Raw genomic sequence first — 10051 nt, forward strand, 5'->3', positions numbered from 1 at the left:
AATGGGACCTTATGTCCTTTTTTTTTTTTTTTTGGATAGTTTGTTGTTAGTATACATTAATGCTAGGATTGAATGTTGATTTCTGACCTGCAACTTTACTGAATTTGTTTATCAGTTCTAACAGTAGTTTGGAGAAGTATTTAGAGTTTTCTGTATATATATAAACTGACATCAGCAGAGGAAACTTCACTTCTTCCTTTCCTTTTAGAATACCTTTTATTTTTTTCTCTTGCCTAATTGCTCTGGCTTAGACTTCTAGTACTATGAAAAGAACTGATAAGAGTATATGTCCTTGTCTTGGTTATATTACGGTTTAGGTATTAAAAGTCCCCCAAAAGCTCGTGGGTGAGACAATCCAAGGTTTAGAGGAGAAACGAAATGATTGGATTCTTAAAGTCTTAACCCAATCTGTAAATTAATCCTCTGATGAGATTAATTGAGTAGTTAACCAAAGGCCAGTAGGATCTGGCTGGAGAAGGTGGGTGTTGGGGACATGCCTTTGGGGTATAGATTTGTATCTGGAAAGTGAAGGCTTTTTCTCTCTCTGCTTCTTGATCATCACATAAGCTTCTTCCCTCTGCCACACTCTTCCACCATCATGTTCTGCCTAATCTCAAGCCCCAAGGAATGGAGCCAGCTGTCTAGGGACTGAGACCTCTGAAACCATGAGCTCCCAAATAAAGTTTTCCTACCCTAAAATTATTTTGGTCAGTCTTTTAGTGACAGAAGCAAAAAGCTGACTAAAACAGAAATTGGTACCAGGAATGGGGTCATTACTGTCACTAACCTGACCATGTGTTTCAGAACCTTTTGGAGCTTTTGGATTTGATGGGAGGAATTTTGAGATGCTTAGCAGTGCAAGCTAGAAGTGCTTTAGACTGTTTTAAGCAGAGTTTAATGGCCTTTTCTGATGGGAGCTCAGAAGACCAGAATGCCAAATAGGTCCATGGACAGTGAAGACAGGGCTCAAGAGGGTTTAGAGGAAAAGGAGGATACTGCTGGTAATTGGACTAGAGGCAATTCATGTCATGTTCTGGCTAAGAAGTTGTCTGCACTTTTCCAATGTTCTGAGACTTTCTGTGAGGCTGATTTTAAAAGCAATGGAGGACTGGGGATGTGGCTCAAGCGGTAGCACGCTCGCCTGGCATGCGTGCAGCCCGGGTTCAATCCTCAGCACCACATACCAACAAAGATGTTGTCTCTGCCAAAAACTAAAAAATAAATACTAAAAAATTAAAAAAAAAAGCAATGGATTTCTTAATCTAGCTAAAGAAAGTTCTAGGCAGCATAGCATTCAGAAGATGTCATGGATATTGCTGGAGGCTTTTAGCCAAATCTATTGTGCTATTCAGAAGCAGAAAGTGGAGCAGAAAGACTTGAAAAACTTGAACTTTAAAGGCAAGAGTAAAACTGGAGCTAAAGAAGTTGCAGTTAAAGATATACTGCCACTAAAGAAATATTAAAGACTTCACAATAAGAAAGATGGCTTGAGGTTATCTCAGGAATTGGCAAGATCATATCCATCTCAGACTCAAGGAAGTAAATGTAAGAATTCTCTTGAGAAGGATCAGTAGGATACCTTGCACAAGGAGACCTAGAAGTTTTTTCAACGTGTTCAGCTACCCATGCACCCAAAGGCTGATGCCGCAAGGGTCCCTGGAGGCTTGGCTGCTGCTCAAGATGGCGACAGACCTTGGTGCCAACCACATGGTGCTGGTTCTGCAGGAATGCGGGAAACTGGAGTTAGAGTGTCATGGATGCTTCCACTAAGATTTCAAAGGAAGGCCTTGGAGGCCAGGCAAAGTGCAAGAGGGTTAGAGTCCCTGTATGCAGCACTTGACAGTGTGATGCATAGAGATATAAGGAGGAAGCAAAAGCTATAGTGGAGACCCCTGAGATTAAGAAATGCCAGTACTTTGGAACATCTACTGAGGAAAGGTACAGAAATTGAGCAGAGACAAGCCAACAGAAAGGCCACTTGGGTCGCAACAAACAAGGCCACAGGGGCAGAACTACACAAGCTCTTTGGACAATATATCACCTTGCCATGTGCCCCAGATGTCAGACATGGAGTTACAGAACTTGTTTGCCCAGCTGGATTTTGGTCTTTCTTTTTCCTATCCCTTCTTTATATACCCTTATTTTGTGAATAGAAATGTTTATGTGTACCTTTACATATTGGATACTTGTAAATCTTGTTTGATTTTATAGGATTTGACTTTTACAGCTTGCCCTGAGTTTCAGAGGAGAATTTGAACTTGAATTTTCATGCAATCTTGAAACTGTTGAGATTATGGGGACCCTTGGAAATGGACAAAATTCATTTTGTGTTGTGAGATGGTCATGAGCTTTTGGGTGAAATGAGCCTGAGTTTCTGGGAAACTCAGGCTCTCTTTTCCCACCATAGAAGCTGGAGGTCAAGGGAATCCTCTCTATAGCACTGTGCTGACTTGAGGGAGGAGCAATGTGGTGGAAGTGATGCCTTTTTTCTTTCTCTGTGGTTTTTTGTTTTGTTCTGTTTTTAAGTTCTTGGTCCATGCACGCGTCCCACTCTCATTCCCAAGTTTTGTGGTTTTCACAAACGCGTTCACTGTGGATATTACAAGTTTTAAAATGGGGACTGGGAGCTTCTATTTAGTCATATTTTTTGCCTCTGCTTTTGAAAAGCTCCTAGCTTAGAGAGAAGCAAACAGTTTCACTAGAAAGATAGACAAATGCTATAGCAGAGATCCAGATGAAGTGCTATGGGAAAGGGGAATGGAGGAGAGAATGACTACATGAGTCAGTAAAGCTAAGAAAGCTTTCTGTAAAGACTGCATTTTATTTTTCCAGTTTGGGGATCAAACTCACAGCCTCATGCCTAGGTAAGTGCTCTATCACTAAGCTACATCCCCAACCCTACAAAGGTGATTTTTTTTTTTTCAGCTGAGGCCAGAAAAAATGAACAGAAAATGCCTCTATGCCTCCAGGCATTTTTTCTACTTGAGTCAAATTCTTGTTATGTTATTAAGCCAGTGTTTATATATATCCTTGTCTAAAAGCAAAGCAGAATCAAATAAATGCCAAAAAAGGGCATTAAATATGCTATAAAGCTACTCACTGAGAAAATAATAGACATGAATATGTAGTTTGAGACATTTATGGGCATTTTTTTAATCCTGTGTTTTTTATAAGAACACAAATACTTAGGAAAATAATCTACCATTGACCCTAGTTTATCTGGTAATAGTTATGATTTTTTTTCTGTTTAATTTTGCTCTTTCAAAGAATAGGTTTATTTTTGCACAAAATACTGGGCTTAACAACAAAATTGTCTAATTACAGGATTTGAAGTGACCTTAATATACAGTCTGTACACCTTGACTTTAGGCTGACTGCTCTTAATTACTACTAATTTAAAATTTTTCTTCTCTTAAAATAGTTTAGATTTTCCACAACTTCCCTTGGTAATCTGTCTTTTGTCATCCATCATCCTAGACGTCATCTGTAATGTGAAACAAAGTAGAGTTTTAATGTGCAATTACTAGTAAAAACAAACTGGCAACCCAAAAGACTAAGAAGGGATTTCTCAAAAGCTTGAATTCCTCTGAAGCAGGAGCTTATCAGCACATGGTCTATGAACCAGTTTTGGCCCCCAGATATTTCACTCCATCTCAGAATGAGCAAAGTGCTTTTATCTCAGTATGATTTATCAAGGGATTACCAAGACACCCTACCATTTGATTTCCAGTCTGACCAGCCATTGCTGTGATAAAATGAAATCTCTTCTCTCAGCTTCATGGGAAAGGGGCAGACGCAAGATAACAGGAAGAAAACATTTATTTTAGAAAAAGAAAGGAAGAAACTCAGAGAAGAAAAAGTTCTCTACCCTCCATCCTTGGATTTTATTGCTTATGTCTGAGGAACAAAATACCTTTTCCCACCTTCTATGCTTTTTTATCCTCCGAATTAGCCAAATAGATTTGCTACTTACATTTATGTAACTAACAGTGTTATATGGTTTTGTTAAAAGCATGTTTGCTGTTCACTAAATATGGCTTTTGTTTGAACTCCACTCTAAAGACTTTCTTACAATTTAGTTCTTGCTTTAATTCCTTTAAATTAGAGCTTTCCAGCTTCCCCCACCCACCCAAGAGGACTGGTTTTTAGTATGCTAAATTTCATATCCTTGAAATGTAGGATGAAATTTGAAGGTATCCAGAGGTACTTGGAAATGTTTTCTCAGAGGAATTTGGCCACAGAAGGGGAGCAGAAAATCTTGAACTTAAATTAGTAGTGAAACTTTCCAGACCTTCCACTAGTTGTTTTAGTTATTACCAGTTCATTGAACTCTCAGAGTGGTATAAAATAATTGTTTTAGTGGAGGCAACTGAGTCACTAGTTTTGTGTAAGTACTTTCCTAAAAGGCACAACGCAGAATTTTATTTCTTCTCAAATGAAAGGTTAATTGCATATGACAGTCTAAGCATTGAGCAGAGGATTGGGGTGGTGGTGCAATATAATTGATATTAGGGATCATCAAGCCCCCATCAGCGGCACATGTGTCCCTACCTTCAAATTCTAGCCATCTCTATCCTGACCATTTCTTGGGAGACTTGAAACCAGAGCTTCTCCCTGAGACTCAGAAAATCTCCAGGAAGAAAGAGGAAAGGTAACTATATGAGATGATGGATATGTTAATTTGCTTAAATATAATAATCATTTTAATATATACATATCTCAAACATTGTGTTGTACCCTTTCAATATAAAAAATAAAAAATCTATAGTATTGGTATTTTTGTCATTTTGCCTTGAATCAGAAAAAGCTTCTTGGTCTGTCCTTTGGGAGTTACTAATGTATATAGCAGCACACGAACCCTGTCAAATTAACCCTAACTATTTCAGATGTGATTTATTTTGAAAACGCTTTCTTCTTTCTTACATATTAGCCCCACTGGTCATGATTATGAACCAGCTGGAGTTATGGAGTATCATCTATATGCATATGGTATTATCCATTCTCCCTCTTCAGTTATGGAATATTATCACATGCCAGAAAGTTAGTGCTTTTATACTGCCGGAATGTTAGGAACTCTGTGACAGTGGTAGGAAAGAGGCAGAGGCCACATCAGGAGCACACACTGCCCTGTAAAGACATCACCATGCAGCTCTGGGCATGTTCTTCAATACTACCTCCAAATCCTACGGAACCCCCTGGAGTGATGAAGGAACCCCTTCTCTCAGACTCCTCTGAAAGTACACAGCCTTTACCTAAAGAAGACGTACCTCTCCCTTGAGAAAGCTACACTTTTTCCACAGGCTCTCAGATACAGGTTATGTATTCCCTGTACTCTCTCTGGGATAGAAGGAGAGACTTATGTCTTTATTCCCCAAATGCAATTCCCAGGCCCTTCCTGCTACACCTTTGCATTAAAAAATGCTTGAAACACTATCTTCCAAGAGTTCAGGAGCACCCCCTCCTCTCTTGGTCTTTCTCTGTTTCTTTTCAGACTCTTTTTCATAAGATCGTTTCTTCACTATCCTTTCAAACACTGCATTTCTTGTTTTGACCTCAGACCCTACTTTTTTTTTTTTTTTTTTACTTTATAGTCTTTCCTTGATAATTCTCACCCAACTCCATAGTGTCAATTACCATCTACTTGTTATTTGAGAGTTTGCTCAAACTCAGGCCCTTATACCTTCCTGCTTACCCTCCCCCTTCACATCCCACAAGTCCCTCAAACTTACACAATCACCACTGAACCTATTTTCTTTTCCCCAAACCTGTGCTTTCTATTTCAGAAAATGCACCATCATCTGTCGACTCAATTTTAAAACCTAATGTTCACTTTCACTCTTCTTTTTTCTTTTACCTTCCCTAGTTCCCAGAGGCAAAAGTCTCATTTTTCCTTAAAGTCAGTCAACTTTGCTTTCTAAACATCTCTAGAAACCTACCATCATTTTTTTTTTTTCTAATCTGACCTCAACTATTGTGCAAGTCACTGTCATCTCTTGCCTGCATAACTGGAACTCTAGGCCCACCCCCTAAGGAATTTTTCAACTCTGAAGAACATTCTTTCTAAAACTCAGATCTAAGTACAACATCCCCAGGCCTAAAACCCTCCAATAACTTACACTACCCAGACCTGTAATCATGGTGGCAAGATCCTTCATGATCTGGTGTCTGCTTAGCTCTGCAGCCCATGTTCTCTATCCTCTATCCATGACCCTGAAGGTATTAAGAAAGCCACACTCTCTTGAGATCCTAGGGCTTTCCATATGTTGCTCTCTTGTCTGAAATACTTTGTACCACATACACAGGTCAGCCACTATACCCCAACATTTTCCTGGATCATTCTTTCTCCTACTTCAGACCTCATCTTAGGCACCTCATCCTACAGGAAGTTTTCCCCAATGCCTCCACACAATATTAGCTTAAGAACCCCTCCCCTGTGCTCTCATGGCTTGCTATCCTACCACACAGAGCAGTAATTCTTTACTTAATTATCTATCTCGCCATAAACTGTAAATTCCCAAAGACATGGACTCCGTTGTTTTCATTAACCACCACATCTCTGGACTCTTGGCCAGTTCTTAATAGACACTCAAATATATTTTGAATAAGTAAAGTAATTTATTTGATGATTGTCTTGGATTTCAAGCATTAATTACTGGACATATAACATGGATCCAAAGAGGAAATAGTACATTCAAAGCAAAAACATTCAGGGACAGCTGACTCATAGAGGGACTATGTACAAATACAGAACACAGGAAGACCTACTAGTAATGGAACAGTAACTAAAGCTGTTACCACCCATAGGCTTGAGGCAGTTACAAAACAAAGGGAGGGAGTCAGGTAGAGTCTTGAGAGGAGCATTGGCCTTTGTTATGCAACACAGTCAGCTCAAAGCCACCCTACTGGTCAGGGTTCAAATAGAGAATCAGAAACAGTAGGAGCTATGTGTTAAGAGAGAAATTGGCTTATATGATTATAAGAGCTGGCTAAATAAGTCCAAAATCTGTCTGGCAGGCCACCATCAGGAAAGGCAAGCTGAAGCTCTCAGGCACAGGGTAAAGCAATTGTTCACAGCTGAAATTTGTTCTTCTTTCAGGTGTGCTCATCAGATCTTTCAAATGACTGAGTCAGATCTACCCAAATTAGCTGAAATAATATTCCTCAAAGTAAATTGACTATGGGCTTTAATCACATTTATAAAACATCTTCAGAGCAATACCTAGATTACTGTTTGATCAAATGTGGAAGACTATAATCTGACCACATTGACACCTAAAACTGACCAGGTCAGCTACCTTGAAGAAGTGAGCCAAGGAATGTACATCCTGACCTCACTCTTCTCTTTCCATCTTACCCCCATTTAGGGCTCTCCCTTGACTGAGCCCAACCAGTAGTCAGAAGCTGAGAGTCCCTTGATGGAATCCTTACAGGGATTGGACTCTATGGAGTGTCTGGAGTATAGGGGCATAGATAGAACCAAGCTCCACACCATCGTCTGTGGGGTACAGATGAGAATTCTCAAAAACATAAATGAGGTTTCACACTGTACAGTTTTGAAGAAGCTCCTTGAAGAAGAGTCCCCAAGTGTGTAGTAGGAACAAGTGTGTAGTAGTCGTTTTGCACTACTACAACAAAACACTGAGCTAACTTTATAAAGACAAAAGGTTTATTTTGCTTAGATTTTGAGTTTCAAAGTCCAATATCAGGTGACCTCATTGTTTGGCCTCTGGTACAGATAGTGGCACATCATGATGGTAGCACATGCAGAAGAAGATGATCCCATCTTGCGCAGGAACAGAAAGAGAAAGGATGAGTGGGCCAGGGTTACTCCTCTGATGACAACTCTCTCAAAGATTACCAAAGGTGTTGCCTGCGAAATATTTCACACCCTTAATGACCTAAGGACCTCCCAAAAGTCCTACCATCTCTCAACAGAACCACCTTGGAGCCAAGCTTTTGAACACAATGAATCCTCCAGAGACACAAATTATATTCAAACCACAAGAGAGGGAGAGATGCAGAGATATGTCCACCTAAGACTTCCCTTTACGAGATTTGTCTTTAGTATGTAAGTTTCCTTTGGGCAATGTTGAGTAGACCCTTGCAGTGTACAGTTTCCAATGTGGCTCTTTAAGTCAGAAATCTCATTAAGCACACCAAGACTTCTTGATAATTTGGATTTATCTCTACAAGCTCATGTGATATGTTATGAAAAACAAAAAGCCAGAGCATTATAGAGATGTAGCCTGGCTCATATCTTCTTTCCTATAGCTATTCATATGGGGAAGCTGCAGCATAGTGAATTAAGGCCAACCAGTCACAAAGGGGCAAACAAGCATCAGGTAGACAACACAGGTCCTATGAAGTAAACCCATCTACCAGTCTTTCCTAAGTTGAGATGAGCATTGGCCTTTGTTATGCATCACTCTCTGTTTCTGACTCCTGGTTGGGCTCAGTCAAGGGAGAGCCCTAAATGGGGGTAAAATGAAAAGAGAAGAGGAGACATCAGGTAGACAACACAGGCCCTATGAAATAAACCTACCTACCAGTCTTTCCTAAGTTGGAAATTAATAAGGTGACAGTATAAAAGGGCAGATTGTTGCTTGGTTGACATCTACTTTTTACAGTGAAGAATTAAGACTGAAACTAGGCCATTAACACATCTCTACTTCAATACTTGTTGGCTGTATGATGTTAGCCTGGTTACTTAATCTATAAAAATAGCATTGGGGCTAGGTTGGATATTAGATGAATTAATAAAGATTATACAATAATACTTGGCACATAATGTTTCCAGTTAATGCTAGTTGTTATTATGATAAAAAAAAATTGTTTTCAAGTTTTCTAAATATAACAAACTACAAAATCAAATCTAGTCACTTGCTTTATAAATAAAGTTTTATTGGAACACAGTCACACCAAACCATTTACACATTGCTATGACTACTGAATCATTGTCAGAGAAAAGGTATGACCCACAAAAAATAAAACATTTTCTCCTTTATGAAGAAAGCATGATGATCTCTGATTTAGAAAACAAAAGTGATAACTTAAAAGAAATAAAAAGAAAATATTTTATGTTCACAAGAACGACTGTTAATTCCAATACATAAAAGCTAATTTTTCCCAAAGAAATCTTGTTACTCATTTTACAATATTCAGATACAAGTATAAAGAAATTTCTCCTTTATTCATATCTTTTCATCCCCCCCTTTTGTTGATTGATTGACTAATTGATGGATTCATTACTTGGGCTAAAAAGAGAAGACTGAGATAAAATTGTTAAACTGAATTTTAGAGACAGAGTCTGACAATTTCCTTCCCTTTGACTGAGTATGCACAAGTTTGATCACTGTCTTTGTCACATTAATTCAATCGATTAGAGAGGGGTGTTACTTGACACCAAAGTCAAGATTTTGACTCCTAATTTGTTTTACTGTATACAATGACCTTGAATACAAACCAAAACTAATTCCTATCAGCTATTTCATCAAAACATGGTAAAATAATATCTCTGACGTGACTCTGGACTCTTCAAAATTCATTATCATTTTTGGTGCAATCCTTCAAGAAACATTTCCTTAAATGGTGTTTCAGAAACATTCTGTTTACCTATGATAGACTGCCGCGGTCTGGCTAGACACAAAATCAGGAGCCACTCAAGCAAGAACAAACTTTATTATTTGAAAATGCCACCAATGCCCCCTACGCCACGCCCCCCCCCAACAATCCCAATTAACCCACGGGGTGTTCTCCCGGCACACCAGAGGAAGTTCCTCCCCCGGAATTCCCTTCTACTGTACTTCCCCAACCAATGGGAACTCTCCAGGAGTCCTGTAGCAGGCTTAGGTGAACAGCAGGAGTCCAATATCCATATGAATGCAAATCTTAACATAATCATATCATCTCAATGGCTAGCTGGTGTCACCTTTCAAGACCAAAAATGCCATGCATCATATTACTTGGCTGTGGCTCTTAGCAATAGACAACTTGTTTTTATGGAACACATTATTAGGTACATTCATAAAAATACATGAGTTGACCTAAGAGG

This window comes from Ictidomys tridecemlineatus, chromosome 2 (genome assembly GCF_052094955.1).
Source record: "Ictidomys tridecemlineatus isolate mIctTri1 chromosome 2, mIctTri1.hap1, whole genome shotgun sequence".
Classification (NCBI taxonomy): domain Eukaryota; kingdom Metazoa; phylum Chordata; class Mammalia; order Rodentia; family Sciuridae; genus Ictidomys; species Ictidomys tridecemlineatus.